Below are 23,028 nucleotides of genomic sequence, written 5' to 3' on the forward strand. Positions count from 1 at the left end.
CTTCTTTTTGCCGTCTTTCCGAAGCTAGAAAGTGCTTGCACACTCTGTCTACAGCTAATGGGAAAAATATGGAAGGACAGTTGAAAGAGCACCTAGCAGAAGAATGTGGATTGGCTGTGTACTGACCAGAGGACTACGCCTTCTCCTGTCGGCAGAGCTTCAGGAGTTAGGGGGAGTCACTGCAGGGAACTCTGTTACTTAACGCTGGCTCCAGGGACCATGGGTCACAATCCACATTTACTACTCCATATGCAAAAACTCACAGTCAGAAGAGAGAAAGTTAATAGACAGGAAAAGTTGGGTTGTCCATTACAATCACTGATGTCGTTACCATAATTAGCATCAAACATAAAATTATCAGTAGAAACATGACTTTCATTGTGTTTAATGAAATTTAGGTGAGAAAATGAGATACGGCAATGCGGTAATGGACTGATTCCTCTCAAGAATACCAGCAACAGAAATCAGTTTAATCGTACTCCACTAAAACAGTCTTTGCTTCAGTAAGGGTTGGATTATGCCACCGAAAATTTCAAGGAATGCTAATTGGTTCCTCATATTTCATGTCCATAGCCCTTCCTAGGTATGGTTCTAATTTCACTGTTGAGCAAGATCATTATGACCATCGCTGGACCGCAATGCAGATGCAATTCTGCGTTGTATGGATTCGACAAGTGCTTAGTAGGTTTCTCGGGCTGTGTTGCAGCAGGCACCAACATGCATTTCTCATAAATTACGTGCCTGTACCAGAATGAGATTTTCACTCTGCAGCGCAGTGTGCGCTGATATGAAACTTTCTGGCAGATTAAATCTGTATTCGGACCGAGACTAGAACTCGGGACCTTTGCCTTCTGGCAGAAGTGAAGCTGTGAGGACGGCTCGTGAGTCGTGCTTGGGTAGCTCAGACGGTAGAGCACTTGCCCGCGGAAGGCAAAGGTCCCGAGTTCGAGTCTCGGTCCGGCACACAGTTTTAATCTGCCAGAAAGATTTACGTGCTTGTGCGACGTTTGAGCCCGATAACGTCCCAAATGTGTTCCATTTAGTTCATAACACTCATAATTGGTGGCAAATATATCACTCTGAGTCCATTATCATGGACAAACTACTTTAGCATGATTATGGTATTGTGTCATCGACAGATGTCCTGCTGCCAAATGTCATCGCCGCTGGGGAAGATATCCAGCATGGAGGAATGCACGTGGTCCATAATAATATTTACTAGTCCAAAGCTGTTACAGTGACTTCGATTATCACCACAGCTCCCATGCATGTCCCGGTGAATGTCCGCAATTGAGTAATACTGCCTCCACTGGCCTGCGTGTGTGGACCAGTGAATGATTCGACCAGTCTTCGCCTGTATGACGGCGTACCTAGACAGGACAATCAATTTGGTGTAAGAAGAAATGTGATTCATCCGACCAGGTGACGCCTTCCGATTGCTGTGCAGTCCCATCCCAGTGATCCCGTAGCCACTGCAATCGTAACTGAAAATGTCATAAGTGAACTTGGGAACATGCGAGGGACGTTTGCTGCGGGGCTCCATGTTCAGTTGAGTGCTCCGAACGGTGTTCTCCTAAACACTTGTGGCTGCGTCAGCATTGCACTCTGACGCTATGTCTGCCACAGAACGCCGCTTATCCTGCGTTATAGAGTGAGTAAACCTTCGACTTCCACATTCTGCGATGAAGCGTCAACGTCCAATACCTCGGCGCCCCCGACCTGCAACCACTTTTCATAGATTCTCACGATAGTAGCACGCGAACAGTCGACCAGCTCTACTGTTTCCGAGATGCTCGGTCCCAGTTGCTGAGCCATAACAACCTGCCCTTTGACTGAGTCAATATTTCTGTGCTTTTTCCGATTTGCTGCCTTAATAGTCGCTAAAATGATTCCCCATTCTTCACAAATCTCATTACATACGTTCCTTACCGCGTCACGTGACCACAAATCCACTAGCCGGCATTCAACTTGGCGGTGGGCAGCAGTCATAATGATTTGGCTGATCAATGTATTTACGAGCCCACTCATACACTACCTTGTCCAAAGGCATGCGTTACGCAGCTGCCTGATTGCTGATAGCAGATTCTGGCTTCTCACCTAATCATCGCACGTCCCCTGTAACTTGGAAGATAAATCGCTGCTGGTGTGTGTAACAGATGGTCTACCATTGATATGAAGTCCAGTGAACAAGCTGGATTTCTCACTGTAAACGCGTTTTGTTGCGTTAGGGGACGGGAGGTACATTTAACTGGCTGTAACCAGAGCAAGGAGAGCGTTTGGTAAGGTCGGGTGGCTATTTATCCGAGTGCATGGAAGCTGATACATGCTATCTGCATGTATCGTACTCATCTACAAACGATGCGCTTCAGTTGCGCCGCCCGTGATACGTAAGTGGTAGTTTTGTGTAATTTTACTATGCCAACAAAATTCCCTGATAAAGAAATAAATGGTTCCACTGGTAAAAAAAGTTCATACCATAAGCACAGCGTGCAGATTCGCGTGGGGATCTATTGGATCTTCGTTGGACGAGAACTTAAAGGAAGCCAGAAGCTCCGTGAACTGAATCTGTTCCATCCTCGCCGATGCACATGGTGCACGAATATCCGCCCCTCCCAAGTTCTACTACTCACTTCGTTTTCTTGATCGTTGCGCTTTCCGCACCCTTTAGCGTCCCCACTCGTATGCTATACTACGTTCCACAAAAACATGTGGATTACCATCACCAGTCATATGTCTTCCGCAAATTGGAATCCCAATAATCCACTGAACCCCAACTTTGAGGATCCCGGCGTGCTGCCGCGCCGCTGTCCCCTTACATCTCCATACTCACCATGCCATCACAAGGAGTGATCTGAACCGCCATCTCTCCTAGATTATGAGCTTATTCCTGAGACCTACTCCTAAGCTGTACAAGCCAGTCAGCTACAACTCATCCTGCCCCTTCCACTCCAACTGATGGTTCCAACTCAGTCTGAAATCCTACCAGCCTTTCACCGCCTACGCAATGTCTCTTGACCGTTCCCCAATACTCATCTCAAATCGTTTTCCATATTAGTTTCTCTGCAATCCTACCACAAATCAAATCCCTCTCCCAAGAAATGTTACCATGAGCCCTTAGTAAACATCCTGATAAGCTTCAAGATCACGCAATCTCAAAAAGCTTGAAATCACCTTTTTCATTCCTCAGAATGTGTTTTCTATAAATTGTCAGTTGTATTGTTCTGTGGATGAAGAGCGGCAACACGAGCGCTGCCAGCCCGCTCCCTACTGAGTACTTTTTTTTTAAGTAAAAAGTTCACTTGCTCTACTCCTGAATGCTCTACTTTCGTGCCAGTTGCTTTATGTTTTTCAGTTTTTTCCACAGTTTATAGGCACCAGTGAAGAGTATGTAGTTTCCCGCTTTTCACCCCATAGCAGATGGTCAAAGCCAGGAGTATGTAGAAGAAACCATAGTAAGCGAAACACAGTTATTCGTTTCTACGAGAAGCCGTCTCTGTGGCGTCAGTGATGCGTCAGTCGATGGAGAAGTTGTAGGATTCTAAATTCATTGGTGAAAGAACTTTTACAGCGAAAATTGTGCGCTCAGAAGAAGAAACAGTGTCCAGGAAAAATACCTGATCGCTAAATTATAAGGCAAAATCCCGGCCTAAAGACAAATTTCCATTTTCACCTCTTGAATGGGCAGAAAGATTTAATCTACATTGAAAGACAAGCTGGTATTAGATTAAACGATTGTAAAAAGAGCAACACCTCGAAATGGCTGTCCGAGAGAATCCAAACGACTGCAGAACAGTGTGCCAGCAATAAGAAATTAATATCGTAGAGATAAGATGTAGACATTGGTCCAGCAGGGAAGTCCGTTATTTTAGTAGTCTCAGGCAGCGAAGAGGAGTCAGACCTGACGCAAGCGCCAAAGTATGTGTCAATATGCAGACGGAGCAGTATGACATTGAGTTCGGACCGGGCAAAGCGGGCAGACAGTTGCGACTGTGTTTTTTATCGCGACTATTAGACATGCTGTTGGACTCCGTTATGTGTGAGTGGAGCTAATCAACAGTCTGAGATATGTGTGGTCGTATAGCTTGCGCCGGTGATGCCATATGGACCACGTGGATTCCACTTGGCCAGGCTGCTTGCAGACCGCTCGAAGTCAGAGATCATAATGCTTCTGAAATTCTGGTGCGATGAGCACTTGTCCGTTTGTGAAGCTTAGGCACAGCAGTGAGCTCGCAGCGAATAAAATACTGAATCATCGTTGACGTTCACCATGGTCGCACTCGCTTTGTCGAGGTTAGTCTCCGAAGTTGGTATTCCCGCCTCACGAAAGTCACGTTTCTTAGCAGCAGAAGCACCCAGAATCCATGCGTCTCAGTTTCTGGCCACGGACATTTCACAAAGCCACGAGGTCACTAGGCAAAAATTATTCGTGTGTGAGTGAAGCTTCAGTGGCCGTGGTCATCTTAAATAAAGCGTTAGTGGGTACGTGACAGCGTCGTCATGTCTACAAAAACAATATTTTTGCCTGTATTGTTTAGTGACCTCGATCAGGATTATGAAAGCGCATCAGACAAAAATATTACGTTAATACCGTGTAAACCGCCTCGAGAACTGATAATGGGCTTAGTTTGGTGAGGAAGAGCATCCAAAGTCTCGTGAACTACACCGGATCCAATAGAAACCGCTCACTGGTGATGAAATTCCGTAGAGCTGCCAGATTCAGGGGGTGATGACTGCTAAATTTCACCAGTTGTTACAAACAGTGCCAAACACTTCTGAGGGATTAAGGTAGGGAGATATTGCGGATCAGTCTACGTGAGATAGGGTGCCTCATTGTTTGTCAAAATAGGAACATATTGGTGCATCCGTATGAACATGGCTGTTGTCATAGCGAAACACAGCAATGTCGGTAGTATACTCCATATGGACATGTCGAGGAAATGGCAGAACTTGAATACCGAGAATGCTGAAATAATCATCCTGGTTCACATTCACGGTAACCTGAATGAGTAGAAACAAAGCTATGGTGCAAAGAAAGAAAGCCCAAAACGTGACAGAACCACCTCAGGCTTGAACTACAGGCTCCATACACTGCGAATTAAAAGCCTCATTTAGCGATCGGTGTATTCGTCGGACCAAACTTACCGCCTCAAGCAAGCGCAGATGCAGGGGAAAGGGGGGGAGCACGACCTCCCCCCTCCAAAATAAAAGGCACTGACTAATCACTGTTGTAAAAAATCATTATGATTATGTAAAACATACATTTTATCCTTAATATTATTGAAGTCCGAGGCACTTGTAGCACGTTTGATGTGAGTGTGGCTGTAAGCTATATTTGGAGGAGGAGGGACAGACAACAAAAGATGGAGACTTCAAGATTCGGACTTTGGGTCCGCCCCTGGTCATAGGTCATCTACTGTCCTGTGCTGCGTTTTATGGCCCACAGCATTCTGTGTCTCTGTGAGAAATGGCCATGTGCCAGATGGCAAATCCCAAATTTACACTGCATACAATTCCATTCCCAAAATTTGCTTTAAACTGGCTGAGATGGAACTGCATTCGTTACAATTGATTCTGAAAACCACTGCCATTGAAAACGCATGAATGTCGTCTCCGGTTCCTGCAGGCTGGGATCTTCATATGTCGTGTTACATGGCTGCGAGTGCCAGACACATTGGAGAGTCCACGTGGATACGCCAGCAAATGGGAAAATTCATGCACGGTGTTGTCATAGGCAAATAAAACCACGATGTCTCCTTTCTATCATTCTATTACTTATCCACGTCGGACCTGCGTGCTAATTGCATATGACCGACTGAGACATACACATCATTTGACTGCCATGATTTACGTCAAAGGTCAAGGCGCACACGATCGTCTCGCACCCTTTGTACGCCATCCTTGTGCTCTGCAGTGACCAGCATGGTCTTTTAAGGGGCTGATTAATACTATAACTAGTAAGATTATTTCCATCTATTAAATACATCATCCTGATGGAAGGAGACTTGGAACAGTAGCCAAACACCATCTGAGCTATGAACACGAGCCTTCTGACTTCTACACACATCAAGAAAAGTCTTGCATCACCTCGGTTCCGAGAGTTCCAGACCCGTACAGAAAACTGGAATAGAGATCAACATAAATATCATTTCCGCCTTTTTTATTGCTCAAGAAAACCACACATTGCATGTTGTACCACCAAGCAGCGAGACCTTCATAGGTCACGGTCCAGATTGCGGTACCTCTAATACCCAGCAGCACGTCCTGTAGAATTGATGCAAGACTGTATTCATCGTGGCACACTATCCACAACTTCATCAAGGCAAGATTGTCCCACTCCTCAACGGCGATTCGGTGTAGATCCCTCAGAGTGGTTAGTGGGTCACGTCGTCCATAATCAGCAAAGTTTCAATCTATCCCAGTCATGTTCGATAGGGCTCATGTCTGCAAAACATGCTGGCCACTCTAGTCGAGCGATGACGTTATCCTGAAGGAAGTCATTCACGAGATGTGCACAGTGGAGGCGCGAATTGTCGTCCATGAAGACGAATGCCTCTCCAATATGCTGCCGATATGGTTGCACTATCAGTCGGAGGATGGCATTCACGTATCGTACAGCCGTTACGGCGCCTTCCATGACCACCAGCGGCATACGTCAGCCCCACATAATGCCACCCCAAAACAGCAGGGAACCTCCACCTTGCTGCACTCGCTGGACAGTGTGTCTAAGGCGTTCAACCTGACCGGCTTGCCTACAAACACGTCTCTGACGATTGTCTCGTTGAAGGCATATGCGACACTCATCGATGAAGAGAACGCGGCGCCAGTCCTGGGTGGTCCATTCGGCATGTTGAACCCATCTGTACCGCACTGCAAGGTGTCATGGTTGCGAAAACGCAGTGGTAGCCCTTGAGCGGCCTGAGCGAAGCATGTCATCGACAGTTATTGTCTCTGTACCTCCTCCATGTCCGAACAACATCGCTTTGGTTTATTCAGATACGCCTGGACACTTCCCTTGTTTAGAGCCCTTCCTGGCACAAAGTAACAATGCGGACGCGATCGAACCGAGGTATTGACCTTCTAGGCAGGATTGAACTACAGACAACTCGATCAGTGTACCTCCTTCCTCATGGAATAACTGGAACTGATCGGCTATCGGACCCCTCCGTCTAATAGGTGCTGTTAATGCATGGTTGTTAACATCCAGCCGGCCGCAGTGGACGATCGGTTCTAGGCGCTACAGTCTGGAGCCCAGAGACCGCTACGGTCGCCGGTTCGAATCCTGCCTCGGACATGGAAGTGTGTGATGTCCTATGGTTAGTTCGGTTTAATTAGTTCTACGTCCTAGGCGACTGATGACCTCAGACGTTAAGTCGCATAGTGCTCAAAGCCATTTGACCCATTTTATTTACATCTCTGGGCGAGTTTAGTGACATCTTTGAACAGTAAAAGGGATTGTGTCTGTGGTACAATATCCAGTCAACGTCTACCTTCAGGAGTTCTGGGAACAGGGGTGATGCAAAACTTTTTTTCATGTGTGTATTAGGATTTGCATCGGCTGGGCTACTGACAAGCAGATCGCTCCGCTGAGAACTCAATTAAGAACTGCACGGAACGGATCTTACGATATCTCTTGTGTTGGGCTTGTCAAAAATCGTTAAAAAAAATACTGTACAGAAAAAGTAATTCAGTACCTACTGAATTAAAATCTGGGCCCAAGTAGAATCTAAATTTATTATAGTCACTCTCGACCAACACGGGTTAAAAAAATAACATTAACATGTATCTCAACTGGGCACACGACAAAATCAACATTCAGTTCGACCAAATAAATAAGGTAAACTTCAACCGCTGATTAACTTGGTGCCGGCCGGAGTGGCTAAGTGGTTCTAGGCGCTACAGTCTGGAACCGCGCGACCGCTACGGTCGCAGGTTCGAATCCTGCCTCGGACATGGATGTGTGTGATGTCCTTAGGTTAGTTAGGTTTAAGTAGTTCTAAATTCTAGGGGGCTGATGAACTCAGATGTTAAGTCCCATAGTGCTCAGAACCATTTGAACCATTTGAACCATTTGAAGACTACAACGACAACAACCTACCCCAGTAACCCTACCGTGCAAAGGAGATCTGCAGTTTAACGTGGAATCCCAACGTGGAATTCCTGGTGAAATTTCACATCTCTGACGGCTAGTTAAATGCCGAATGGAATTTCCGTGGCCCGACTGGGATTCGATCCCACGACATTTCGGTTTCCAGGAACACGCCTTACCACTAAAATGGCAAGCGCAGCTGCCAAGAATAGCCAATAGGGCTAGCATGAAACCTAATGTTCCCTCTTCGTCGGGGAAAAGGAGGGATGGTTCTTCTGTTGAATGTGGGTAACTGACTGGTGAGAGCGCGTGCAGGTGGAGCGTGTTGTTGCTGTGAAGGGCAAGGCTGGATGCCGTGGCCCACTACACTCGAACAGCACAAAGAGACCGCCGAGAACAACCTACGACTGTCAGCAGAGTCACAGCTCCTCACTCCACGAGAGGCGTTTGGAATTTCATCCTTCCCAGTCCTCAGTGCCCTTATGGACCCAATGTAATTCTTTTGTGGTTACAAGATATCTTTGAATGTCCAGTGAATTCACATGGCACTGTTACGTTCTGGTGTGCCTGTGACATCAGTGGGTGCTAACACCGACTGGATCGAGCTAACGCTCACTCTTCTTAGCAAGTACAAACAGTTGAATGCGCGCTGCAGACGCTTGAGAAATACAATAATTTGATGGTTATTTATAGTATATTCTTGATCCTACAAAACCTCATAATAGTGTGTGTTATTCAGAGGCAAGTGTACGAAGCGGCCTAGTACGGTATTACCCTCTCATTTAGGGTGCTATTTCCAATGAATTTCAAATAGACCCATTGGGAGAAAAGATACGTTAAGAGTTTACAGTGGCTAATGCTATGTCTGTACAGGAATTATTTGCAACGTTTCCAGATGTTCGGATTATCAGATACAGAGAATAAGGAGTATGTGCTGAATGGTGATACACCTGATGAGGAGTTATTATTGAGGTTTTCACAGGATGAAGACACAGAAACTAACATTATCACAGGGGACGTGCGGAATATAACTGATGAGAAGCGAACGACCTACAGCTATGTTTCTGAGCCATGTCATTCATTATCCGTATTCGTCAACTAATTCTAAAGGTTATGATGTTCTATATTCGCAAATGATAGGCATTGTACAGAAAAAGAGGAAACCAGCGGTAGAAAAATGGAGAAGTTATGATTTCGACGTGTCTAAACTCGACGCAGAATGCAGAATGCAATGTCATTCCCGTCATGACCAGATGATGAAATGACACGTAGTCTGTGTTGTTGTTTAAAGAGTAATACTGTTCAGTCACATTAATGTTACCACCTGCCAAAAGAGATGGACGCTTCGAGTCCTGCAGGAAGAGGGTCACTGAGGTTCTGGAAGGTCCCACACATTCTCGATATGGTTAAGATCCGTGGAGTATGGTGGCCAGGACAGTATGGTAAACTCATTCTGGTGCTCAGGTGCACTGTGAGCTGTGTAACACGTTGCATTGCCCTGCTGGTAGCTGCCACCTTGCCGGGGTAAAGCAGACTGCGTGTAGGGATGGGCATGGTCCCACGTACGGATGCATACTTGTGTTGATCCTTTGTGCCTTCCAGAATAACTAGATCTCGTGCGGAATACCACGGAAACATTTCCGAGACTATAACGATCCCTCCTCTGGTCTGGACCCTTCCGACGATTGTTGCAGGCTGTTTGCTTTCAACGTTTCAAGCCGTACACGCCAACGGCCATCTGTCAAATGGAGCGTACAACATGATTCATCTCATATAACCATCTGTCGCCACTCAGTGGACGTCCATTTCTGCTACTGTCGTGCGAATTCCAGCCTTCATCGATGAATGGCAGTCAGCATGGGTGAATGAAGCCGGCGCCTGCTGTGGAGGCCCATACGCAGCAACGTTCGCTGTACGGTCGTTGAGGCACCTCTGTTAGTAGCCCCCTGGTTCATCTGGATGGTTAGTTGCCCTTCTATTCGCCCCTACACATATCCGCAGTCGTCGTTCAGCCGTGTCATCTAACCCGTGGTGCAGCAGAGTTGCGTAGGCGCCGGTTTGGAGAGCGCCATTTTTACCATGCACGGTACACTTCTACAACGCCAGCACACGAACAGCTTACAAACTTAGCGGCCTCGTAAATGCTTCCACCCCTGGCTCCAAAGCCAACGATTATGCCCTTCTGGGCGTCAGATAAATCTCTCCGTTTCCCCATTGCAACGACTGCTTAAATGGCTCTGAGAACTATGGGACTTAACATATATGGTCATCAGTCCCCTATAACTTAGAACTACTTAAACCTAACTAACCTAAGGATATCACACAACACCCAGTCATAACGAGGCAGAGAAAACCCCTAACCCCGCCGGGAATCGAACCCGGAAACCCGGGCGCGGGAAGCGAGAACGCTACCGCACGACCACGAGCAACGACTGCACTATTATACGCGTTTCCCAGTCACACGTTATACACTCCTGGAAATGGAAAAAAGAACACATTCCGCTCACGCCCCAACATCATGCAGTCCGCCTCCAGTGGTGTCGCGACAGGCATGAATGGAGGGACGAATGGAGACGTGTCGTCTTCAGCGATGAGAGTCGCTTCTGCCTTGGTGCCAATGATGGTCGTATGCTTGTTTGGCGCCGTGCAGGTGAGCGCCACAATCAGGACTGCATACGACCGAGGCACACAGGGCCAACAGCCGGCATCATGGTGTGGGGAGCGATCTCCTACACTGGCCGTACACCTCTGGTGATCGTCGAGGGGACACTGAATAGTGCACGGTACATCCAAACCGTCAACGAACCCATCGTTCTACCATTCCTAGACCGGCAAGGGAACTTGCTGTTCCAACAGGACAATGCACGTCCGCATGTATCCCGTGCCACCCAACGTGCTCTAGAAGGTGTAAGTCAACTACCCTGGCCAGCAAGATCTCCGGATCTGTCCCCCATTGAGCATGTTTGGGACTGGATGAAGCGTCGTCTCACGCGGTCTGCAAGTCCAGCACGAACGCTGGTCCAACTGAGGCGCCAGGTGGAAATGGCATGGCAAGCCGTTCCACAGGACTACATCCAGCATCTCTACGATCGTCTCCATGGGAGAATAGCAGCCTGCGTTGCTGCGAAAGGTGGATATACACTGTACTAGTGCCGACATTGTGCATGCTCTGTTGCCTGTGTCTATGTGCCTGTGGTTCTGTCAGTGTGATCATGTGATGTATCTGACCCCAGGAATGTGTCAATAAAGTTTCCCCTTCCTGGGACAATGAATTCACGGTGTTCTTATTTCAATTTCCAGGAGTGTATACCCTCCGTTGCTAGTGCTGCCATCTGTCCTCTGTTAGTCATTATTGCAACTTTACGTCGGACATAGGGAGTGGTCACTTTAATGTGACTGGACACGTTTACTACGCTTTTTCCACTTCTGCGTATACCCAGTGGGTCCATGCGAACCCGTCCCAGTATCTTATTCAATTTTCTATTAAATATTGAATTTAGTATTGTGTGTTATTCAGACTATTTGGACTCTGTTTTTTGTTAGAGCCTCATAATTTGTAATGCGTGAGATATACGTATTTTTCATGTCCTATTTTTGTATCAGTTTATTGCATATCGTACGTATAAATTTGAATTTTCGATTAGTTTTCTCTGTCATATATTGTTATGTAACATGAAGAGAGTCCGCAGCTCGTGGTCTCGCGGTAGCGTTTTCGCTTCCCGAGCGCGGGGTCCCGGGTTCGTTACCCGGAGGGGTCAGGGATTTTTCACGTGCCTCGAAATGACTGGGTGTTGTTGTGTCGTCCTCATCATCCCCATTAGGGTCGGAGGAAGGCAACGGCAAACCACCTCCGCTAGGACCTTGCCCAGTACGGCGGTGCGAGTCTCCCGCATCGTTCTCTACGCTCTGTCAAGGAGTATGGGACCTCATCATCAACTAGAACAGAACATTACTTTTTGCTTCTGCCTTTAGCAATAAGTCTGGTTTGGTGTGCACCATCGCGCAGAGGGCGCTGGCGTGTGCGAGAGAGAGTGGCTGTTTGGACACGAATCTGAGAGGGTGCTCGCACTCGATAGCAGGCCGCATTGGTGTAGCGCGTTTACTGTGTAGAATGAAATTGTATTACTTCTAGTACGAGGGCCATTCGGAAAGTAAGGTACGATCGGTCGCGAAATGGAAACCACTGTGAAATTCAAAAATGTTTTATCTGAAACAGTTAGCTAGCTTTTCCATCTGCTTCTCTACATAGTCGCCGCTAAGAGTTAGACATTTGTTGTAGCGTTGTACCAACTTTCCAATGCCTAGTCATAGAAGTCCTCCGCCTGTGCTTTCTGCCAAATCTCTACGATGGTCTATAGCTCGTTGTCTGTGCCACATTGTTGTGTTCATAGTCTGCGGTTCATTTGAGCAGAAACACAACACAGTGGGAGCCAATTTCGGGCTGTATTGTTGGAAATCAAACATTTCCCATCGAAAACGTCGCAGGAGCATCTTCATTGCTCTTGAAGAGTGAGGACGATAATTGTCACGAAGAAGGATTTTCATGACAGTCACGTTATGTGGGCTGATAGCTTGAGGCGAAATCTCTCACCAGACCCTCCCAACTGGCGGGAAACACTGTTTTCTAGGCATATTTACGTGTTCACTGTGCGCTCAGAACTTCAAAGAGGGACGTGACGCGATCGACGAGCATACTAGAGACACTGCCCAACACATCTCTGCAAAGCTTAATCGGATTTTCAGTGTCGTTTCCATTTCGCGATCGATCGGACACTACTCGTATATTAGTAGCACGTGGCCTTCAAAGAAGTTCGTGACTGTGAAGACCGACGTTTTGTACGAATGAGACACTCCCGTTAAAATAAACATAGTCATTTTCTGTATTTCACGACTTCTTCGTTAACCTGCGGCCTCGTCGGACTCTTCCTGAACCTGGCAGAGGAGGATCAGAAATTTTATGCAGCTATAGGATAATGGGAAGAGCTCACGTGTGGAATAGGATAATGCTGCACTTCTTCTCCAAATATTGGCGGTGACCATTTCTTCCACCGCTAGGATTCGAACCGAGTACTGCCGAGGCGAGCGCCGTCGCCTAGTCGGGTACGGGGACATTTTCCGGAAGGTACCTGTTGACTGCGACAGTCCACTGGCGGAAGGGCAGGCGGGTCGTGCGAAGTGGCCGCTGTGGGAATCCGAGGGCATTTAATGTAATGTGGGAGGAGGGAGGCGAGTTTGTCGGTCCCCCTCCCACTCACCTGTAGCCGGGCGGCTAGCACAAAAAACGCGCCTAGCGCTGGTAAGGGTCCGCCGGCGTGCCCTTGGACACGAAGGTTCTTGAACCCGGAGTCAGTCGGACCGGCGCAGCCTCCGCAGCACGTCCACGGTCTGGTCGTCACTGCCGCAGCCAGCAGGTAAGGCGCGCTCTCCCACCGCCGCAGGCAAACCCGTCGGGCGGGTTTCATCCCAGGATCTAATGGTGCGCTCCGAGTGTGGCAGTGCGGGAGTGGACGCGTGTGCGAGTGCGTGCGTGTGCCGAGCGCTGGCGAAATGTCGCTTCTGCGGGGGCGGCGGTGTCTTTGTGAGGCTGAGAGGTAGGTGTGCTCGCCGCCTCGGGAGGAGCACGCCGCTCTGGACCACGTCTCCCTAGGCCACCCGCAGGCTTCGCGACACCGCTACCTACGCCCGCGATTCGCTTCACAGCCAGTAGCATCTTTGTCGCTCTGATACGCGGCAGGTGACAGCAACTGCAGCTTGTGATTGGGTGTCACTCTTCAATTTGGCTGTCCCACACAACATTTGAAACGTCATCTTGGCACTCTCCCATTACAAATTCGCCAGTTTGGTCCTCCCTTCGATATGTCGGTCGCTAGCCCACTTATGTAACTGCCTTATTAGATCTTTGTTTTAAGTAATATTTCAGTTCTTAGTTCTATACATGTTTCGAAAGTAAATTTGGTACGGAAAATCGAGCTTCTGCAAAAAACAGAATATATCTTTCTTTTGGTTGTGGAGGCACGTTTTGACACCTCTGTGCGTTGTTTACCTACTTATTTCTCAATGTAAGTCATCAGCGTCTTCATGTGCAGGGAGGCATTTGTTGGGGGGAAGGGGGCGGTGGAGATTGGTGTGGGTGGGGGGACGGCTCTCTTTATTCATTGGCAGCATCTCATGTTAAATCATCTTATTTGTTCCTGGTGTTCTCTGTCCATTTCAGCTAAATCTAATTTCTTGCATTTGTCTTTCTTCTAATTGTGACACTTTTATCAGCAAAAGCCAGTGATAAACGGTCTGAAACAAGATCGATGAGCGGTTTGGGCGTAAGATTTCCAATTTAACAATTTGGTCCTTAATGCAACCTTATTCCCGATGGCAACTTTTTTAATTGCCTTGACAATATCTTAAATAGCGAGCGAGGTAAATTTTCAACTTAAAATAATAAACTGTAATAATACTAATAGTATATCCAGTCTGAGGTACATGCTCAAAAGGTATTGTACTTCACTGGAAATTGGCGTAGTTCTGGATACACTCATAATTTCCGCTCTTTACGAAAGTAACTATTGCTAGCTGTGGGGAAATTTGAAGGTCAAGACAGTTTTGAAAAAAAAAAATCACTTGGAACTGAGTGAATTCAGTGCAATGACGAGCTGTCATGGTTCATATTTTTCCTTTTAAAACATACGCTACATTTGCAACAGAATGCGAATTACTTTTCCGTCTGCATTACTACTATAGGCTTTCATGATAAAGTTACGGTGGATGTAAAGTAGCCCATCAAGGTACCAATGACACTTTTTTCTGTCTTTCTCAAGTGACGCGTTAGATAGAATAGGTTTACCGTAACTAAATTTTCAGTATCTCGCAAGTCTGTAAACGAGCTTTTAAGTCTACTCCTTCCAGAACTAGCCCACGAGAGGAACATGTGATACCGGCTATATCGATGGCAGAAACTGGACACATATGCTGATTAAATTTTAATTAGCACACGTGTTCACTTGCGGCACTGAAGTTTTATGTTGATCTCTTGCCTAGGAATTACAATGTGTGCCACATAGCCCCCCCTAGGCTTTTCAATAGCCACTACAGGTCGAATAAAAAGCGACCAGGATTAGAAAACGTTTTTCTATGCGAGTCTAGGGGCGGAGCTAGGGACGCGTCGCTAGAGCTAGCTGGGGTTCGAACCCCGTCCCGTTCCCGGGCGACCAGTCGTACAGCTTACGCGTCAAAGAGGCACTCACTTTTCTACGCGCTACGAGCACGCTCTGACAGCGCATGCGCGGCTACAATGGCGCCCTACTCGTGTGTACGTTCGACAGAGAGAGGGGGGAGGGGGGAGGGAGAGAGCATGTATCCTCGGGCGCTTTCTTTTTTTCCGCTTCTCCGTTATTTTCCAGTCAGCTGTAATTCTGAGGCCAGTTTTAAAAACAACCGTGCATCTTCTCCTATGTTCGTTTAAATGATGCGTTTCGCTGTGGGGACTTGTTTAGATTCTGAGTAGAGACATGCGTTTTTATCGTAGGGATGACATGGACGGGAAATATTAACGACGGCCGCAGCGAAAGCAGCTGGCTTCAATGTGTCGAGCTCAGCTTACAACACCGTCCGCTCACGCGGGATTCCCAACCAATCTGCTCTTCATTGACTAGCTCTCGTGACAGGAGCGGCTGTCTGGCGCTTCATTCTGGAACCAACGTGAAAGTGTAGGCGTTTGAATGAAAATCTAGGGCAAACACAGCGAACGTCAAAGGTTCGACGAAAAAAAGTAGAAAAAGTAAACAAAAGAAAAAAATAGAATTAGACCTAATAAAAAGTGTACTCACACCCAGTTGAGGGATTTAACACGAAAGAAACGTGTAAAGGCATGTCGTATTAATTTTTGGTGCGTGCAGAGAGCGCAGTACATGGTCGGTCCGCAGAACGTGGAGTCCACAGATCGATCCCCGCTGTCCGAATAACTGATGGAAACATGGCCGACGCGCGGCCCAATTCAATAGTCACAACGCCCACACCCTCCCACCCCATTGCTTCACTATTTATTTCGCGCGAAACCCTTTTTTTTCTCCTTCTTTTCAATTTCTTTTATTATATCTTCTTTCTTTTATTTTCGAAGTTTCTGAGTTGATTCTCCGCTATAATTACACGCGCTTTTGAATAATTTTATGCAATATATTGAACTTTGAGACTGTTTAGTGCTATGAGCGAAGTGGAGATGGTCTGTTCACAATCAAAGTGTTTATCTTTCCAACATTTTTTCAGTACAACTGTTATAGGACGAGGCAGCTTAATGAATAAAAATCAGAATTGAAAATCAAAACAAGACATGAGCTGCAGTTTCTGAGCTCTGTCAGCGTCACAATGGCGAGAATGTTTCGTATGTAAATCCGTAATTCGTGGCTTCTCTTACTGCCTATTTCATTATCATTTCGCCATTAAAAAAAAAGAAAACAAGCAAAATATGTTCACTGAATTGCAATACTCGCTGAAGAGCAAACTTTAACATAAAAATTTACTCTCCAAGATTTAGTAATAAATTGAATAAGTAAATGAATATAAGCCAGTGCAACCGTTGGTAGATGAGAATACGTGGTACCGATTTTTTCGAAGAAATAACGAGTGTTTGGTGTACACTAGAACACTGATTGTACTTCCTAACATCACAAGAAATCTCAGAACTAAACAAACTGGTGACAGTATAAGTCGCAGTGCACACAGAAAACTAAGTTTATTCCGATGTATTCTTCGTCAAATAAACAATTTGTGCTTGTAAAAAACAGCAGTGCACATTTTAAAAATGGTAGAAACCAATCAGATGTCATTCTACTCAGTGTCTGTTGTAATTAAAAATTATGTAGTTCTGTATTGAAAAGTTACCCAAGCATGAATAAAAGTCCCCCAATAACCTGATAACATTTCAGATACTTAAACACAGCGCTTCATATAATGATTTCCTTCTCAGATTCGAGTAAAAATTAATTTCATTTATGAAACGAATCACCTCTGCGTTTCGCAGTAGTTTTGTGAAATTTCTGTTAAACAGTCAAGTCTCTGCTGAGGATTTACCGACGATTGATACAAATTAGTAGTCTGCAAATGTTAAGACAGCAGAAAGTTTTTTTGTGTCAAAGCTGCAGGAAATGGCGCATTATATTCCGGAAAGCACGGAAAAATTCTAGCAGATGCAGCACAATCATCCCTTTTTATCCGTAATTTAAGGCTGTGGACTAAGCTGAGTAAAAATTACAAGATCTCTCGTTAAATGTAAATTTCGAATATTCTCCTGGAAACAACAGTTCCATAGCCATACGTTATGTGCAGCACCGTTCTCAAGCACATTCCTGTGGAAAACAGTTGCAATCTGGCTTCATCACTGCAACGTGAAAAATTGGCTGATTCGAGCTAAAACGAGTGCTTTGGAATAGGCTGTGTTCTCGAAACTAGTAGAGAACAAAGAAATAAAATCATTAAGAAAAGTGTGTACGTGGAACTCTCATCTATAGGGAAATACTTACCCACGTATAACAATTCTATTCTCAAAATAATGGGGAAGATCATGGAATTCCGACAATCTCGCGTATTTTCCTGGAATGTGGATAGCGTCATGTTGTAACATACTATACCAAAGTTTCTTTAGGTGTGTAACACTGCTGGTGTAACGCAACTTTAATGTACTGTCTTCTCCCCTGCCCCTACAACTCTTTAGAAAAGGGCATAAATGAAATTAGTCATCTGAGTAGAAAGGAAGGGAGATGTTGAGAGTATAATGGGGTTAACAAATGGTCCCAGTAGTATTAAATACCCTAATCTAGAAGCATTTTATGGAACTCGACTATGAGCGAGTAAACCTACGAACTTCAACTTTCGAATCATTGTGAGGGATAAATTTCTTAAATAGACGCCGAAAAATTGATCGAAAAATTTAATTTCAAGAAGTTAAGTAGGTTTATAATCCCACAGACACGGCACGTCTAGAAGTTTATTCGGCCAGCATATCTACAGCTTAGCAGCACGTAAATATCTTCTTCATGAAGTATCTGCCTCCTGACAAAAATAAATTTTAGTATTTTTTTTCCAGTCGAAAACGTGTCACAGCACATCTTTGCCACCTTCATTCGGCGTTTTCATTTACAATATTCTTGCTGCTTCGGATGAGGACGATCTTTAAAGAAATGTTTAAGGGAGAAGCCTCATTTCAATATTTAGTGATTTCGCTATACTAAACTGTGGTGCTTTCCTTATGTTTTTAGAATTGGGTTAAATTTTAATTCTGTTTTTTCTCTAACTACCGCAGTTGCTGTATTGATTTACATTTGCGTCTCAGGGCAACTGCTCTATAGCGCTGTTAACAGCACTCTGTAATAAAGGTAAAAGAAAAAAGAATTTAATTTCAGCTTCTCTGGCACGCGTGGATGTACGAGTGACTGCGCATTCTCCTGAAAGCAGTCGCACAGATAGCAACACTGGTCCTCTGCTGTCTTTTCCCTTTTGTCATAGCAAACTATGTATTACTTCTACATTTTCTCGGCGAGGATGAAGAAATCATTCGCACGCGCTTACAAAAATTCAGAAAGAAGAGATTCAAAAGTAAAGTTTTAAGTTCTGTCATTGGCCGTCCTTTTTCTTCGATAGACATTCCTTTTTATCATAATGAAGCAGTACTTTTTGTTTTGAGTAAAATACTAGTGTGATTAAATCTGTTTGGTAATATTTTAAATCTCCTTTCCTAATGTCGTACGTGCACTTCTTTTTGGAATAATCTGTTACCTTTCACAAACTGTCATCGCTTACCTCTAACCCCCTGAAGAAAAACGGCTCGGCGTGACTTCATTGTAACGTAGAGTGGATTTTATTTATATTCCTCTCTCTGAGGCTCTGAGTACACACGAAACCTCACATAGACGACTCAAGTCGTAAATATTTAGCGCTACGACCCCACTGCATTACTGTTATCCGACTATTGATTTCTGTGAAACGGAATTTTAAATTCGTTCTTAACGACAACTTTCGGCCGTATACCTCAATGCTTAAGCAGACATAGGATTTTATCGAATAGGACGTCCTCCCAATGCGTTCAGAAGCGTTCTGCTTACAAAGACAAATGCATGCTATAATCACTTGGAGAGAGAGAGAGAGAGAGAGAGACGGACAGAGAGGAATATTTCTCAGCATTTAACTTTCATAAACCTTTTTCGAAGGTCTTTATTACACTACAAATATTTGCCGATTTCTTTTAGTCTACTGTGCAAAATCATCGAAGGGGTCAGCAACGATTCCACAGAGACTGTTATAAATAACATTTTCCACTCTTAAAAATATGCAGAACACTGCAACTGCATTAAGTAAAAATTATCGTAATAATTCGCTGTTTGGCAGTATCTGAATTAACAATACAGTACGAAATGCTGCGAACGAAACGTGGGGAACGTAAAACGTTATGGAAACTCTTTATCATTGATGGAAGTCTACTTGTTACAGAAACTTAGAAGGAATAACCGCTAGATACAAGCATATCTATTCGTCTACAGTTTCATATGTGACACGCAGTAATAGAGTTAATTTGGATGTCAGCTGGACGAGAAGTTGGTAACTGTTGACAACGGACTGAAATTTACGCCGTAAACAGTGCACTTAAAGAATTGTGCCTCACCTTTGATCTTCCTGAGAAAACCGCAGTTCATCTCCTGAGCTCCCGACGCTGTAATTTCCTCTGATAAACGCTGCAAACGCAGTGAAAAAGAGAAAGAGGAACGTAAGGCGTGGGGACGAAGATAAATGAAACCAGATTAGGCCAAGATAAAGGCCGAACGACGCACCACCTCGCCACCGTTTCTAAGCCCTGTTCAAACGTTTACCCGTCTTTCGCATTTATTCTTAACTTTCAGTTCGATAGTGAGGATCTTTTATGTTCGTCTTCACTTGTTGTTGGTGTTTATTCCTGGAAAACTGTCTTTCTTTTGTCGTTATTCTGTCTTGTCACTAACTTACGAGAAAATCAAATATCACTGGAGATATTCGTAACTTTGTAATAGATACTCCAGTTTAGTTTGCCAGGTAATCACTTTAGATTCAGAGTCGTAGATTTCGTAGTTCGTAAAGCATTGATTTCTCTCTCTGTCGAGTCAACAAACTTTATCCCAATATTTCGTTCATCAAAAATAGGTTTTCCCTGGCTTTCCTAAATCATTTGAAACCAACCGCCAACGTTATCCCTTAAATAAGGGTTGAAACTATTCTCTCCCTTGCTCTTATGATAACTAAAATGATGGCTATGAGTCGAAACGGATATTAAATTATTTAGAGAAAAATGTAGATCATGGTATATTTATGAACAGATTTTACTGTCTCGAGGTATAGAGAGATAAGGTAAAGAGAAACCTTTACGGATATATGAATAAGTTGGTGGAAACATAATAAAATATATGGTTATGTGCAACAAACTATGCTTATTAAACAAATAAATCTGTTAGCTAATGTTCTTACACGCAAGTTGTAGCTGGCCACCCGTACTGACAACTTCTCATCAAGCAGAGAACGCAAGTAAAAATTACATACACGTACAGACCAAAATTGCACTTTAGTTCATGCACTAAAAAATAACAGCTATCCGTCTTCTAATCAGTTTCAAATACGATTACAGAATACTGACGCGTTTCGTTTGTAGTACTCTTGTTACCTTTACAAACAGAAATTAAAATTTGTTCGTTAGTTTTCTCATAAATAGAATCGGTTCAGTTGAATTCAAAAGCTAAGCGGAAACGGACCAATACCTACAAAATATTATTAAAAAAATAGTTACAGATAATTTTATCAGAAATTAAGACGGAAGCATGCCTCAGTGGATGTTGTGCAAGCAAAAGAGAGTTGTTATTTACACAGTGTCTTCTGAATTCGTTTTTTGACACAGGGATATGGGTTCGTAGCGGCAATTTCGACCTGCTGTGGTTTAAATTTAGTACTGTAGATACTGAATGAGAAGTGATCCTGTCTGATGGTGAAATATTCAGGTTCGAGATCGATAATGATTCTGTTATGTTAAAATAACTCCATTACGTAATGCAGGTCGGAACTGTCTTTGATTCCTGAAAGATAACACTCGTCCTCACACAGAGCTACACTCTGATAATAAACATTTCAACATTGGTAGTATTCAAGTCATTTAATTAAGCTTTTACAGTATCGTCAGCAGAAACAAAACAAGTATTAGGTTATATTGTTTGCGTCTGTGATGAATGTACAACTTTCAAAACTTCAAGTATTGTGTCAAGAAATCCGATGACGACAGCGAGCCCGTCACCGCACAATGCAAACTAATTTTTACGATGCTAATTCTAGGCAAAATGCAAGCATTACTTAAGCTACAAGGTAACAGTTCGATTTTCTTCGTGTAGACATGCTCACTGTCACTTAAGACATTTACCTATTTCTAAATGTTCATGCTCCACTACCCCTCTCTCCCAAATGTGTAATTATTTCTCGCTTTCAACTGCAATAGTTTTACTGAGTGACATTAAAACACATTACGAATAGATACTTTTTCGGTTTCTTCGTTGCTCATCAACAACAAATTTCAAGAAGAATTAAGACAATCCAATAAAATTTCATGTGAGGGAAAGATCTGGAAAAAAATGATTTATGACTCGGTAGAGCCTGGCGGACCCAGGAGAGAAGCAGTAGCCACATTCCGCTCAAATACTGGACATGACTGTTTGGCCTCGCTTCTGCGTAATATATCCATTATGCCGCCTGCATAATGTGTTTTGTGTCGCAATATTGGTTCGATTGTGAACAAACAAAGAACATTTAAAAGAGTATATAAAATTAAGTGATTGTTATTAAGACTTAACAATATTGCGTTGGAAGCAAGAAGGTAAATGCCAATATGTGCCAGAACATTGAAATAATAATAATAATAATCCAAGAGATTTCGCAATGAGACAAAATGCAGCAATGCAGCTGTGCATGATTTATTATTATTATTATTTTTTTTTTTTTTACAGTCCCAGTCGCTAATACTGTCATTATACTTTCTATTATTTTCAGCTCTACAGATGAAAATAGATGAAACAATTAGTAGCTGTAAATATCTGTTAGGTGAAAACTGTTAAAGAATTTTGACTAATAACGCTTTGTGGCTGCTCTCGTAAAATTTTCACATTACGTTTATCTTCATAGTTATTTATTTTTTATTATCCTCGGAGCGATAGAACGGTAAAGCTGAACATGAATACTGCATAATATGAACTAGTCATCATTTATAAATATGTCACTGAGATTGTGAAAATATATTTTTTCCATGGGTTAAATCAATGTTATGAAATATAAAAGGATACGAAAAATGACGTTCAAATAATGCTCTTCTTTTATGAACGTAAATCTTATTGTGTAATAAACTAACGAACACGGTGACCTAAGTGTTTGTTACACACAAAAATTGCTCGCTCACGGGAATGTCAACGAGCTAGTTTGTCAGGATTTTATTTGGGCGTTACCTTTGATAGCGGAGTGTTGTGAATTTTCGGCCAACGGCTCCTTAATGAGGTACTGTCGGCGCCCTATCGATCGGTCGCACAACGACGCGTGAATGTCACAAGACGCGGCTGTAATGTTCTCACTAATTTGTCGCGGAATGACCCGGAGCGGCTGTGTTGCAACGCCGCCTCCCACCTGAGCCAGCCGCGGGCAAAATGCGGCCGGCCGGCCAGCCGCTCGTACGTCGAAAGAAATGGAGACGCCTACTATTAGAGTACATTAAGCCGCGCTCCTTAAGGAGATTGTCAGAGATTTCATCTGACACGGAGATGGCGCTCCTTACAAAGAACTGCAGCTGTGGACGAGCGAGATTAATTTATGGGCTGAGATCTACGATCGTGCGGTCCGAGTGTCGGAAATAAATTTCGTTAGGTTGCACGTACAGGAAAACAATTGATAGGATCAGCTTATTTGCA

General features: G+C 44.3%; 1 protein-coding gene across 1 annotated transcript in view; it reads left to right on the forward strand.

Moving 5' to 3' along the window:
- The first annotated feature begins 13,443 nt into the window (after positions 1–13,443).
- The window catches only part of LOC126298617 (zinc finger and BTB domain-containing protein 24-like), a 972,133-nt gene continuing 962,548 nt past the window's right edge, over positions 13,444–23,028 (forward strand). The window contains exon 1 of the mRNA XM_049990024.1: positions 13,444–13,497. The gene's annotated coding sequence lies outside the window, so the exon portion shown is untranslated. The remainder of the gene's footprint in view (positions 13,498–23,028) is intronic.

Source organism: Schistocerca gregaria, chromosome X (assembly GCF_023897955.1).
Source record: "Schistocerca gregaria isolate iqSchGreg1 chromosome X, iqSchGreg1.2, whole genome shotgun sequence".
Classification (NCBI taxonomy): Eukaryota; Metazoa; Arthropoda; class Insecta; order Orthoptera; family Acrididae; genus Schistocerca; species Schistocerca gregaria.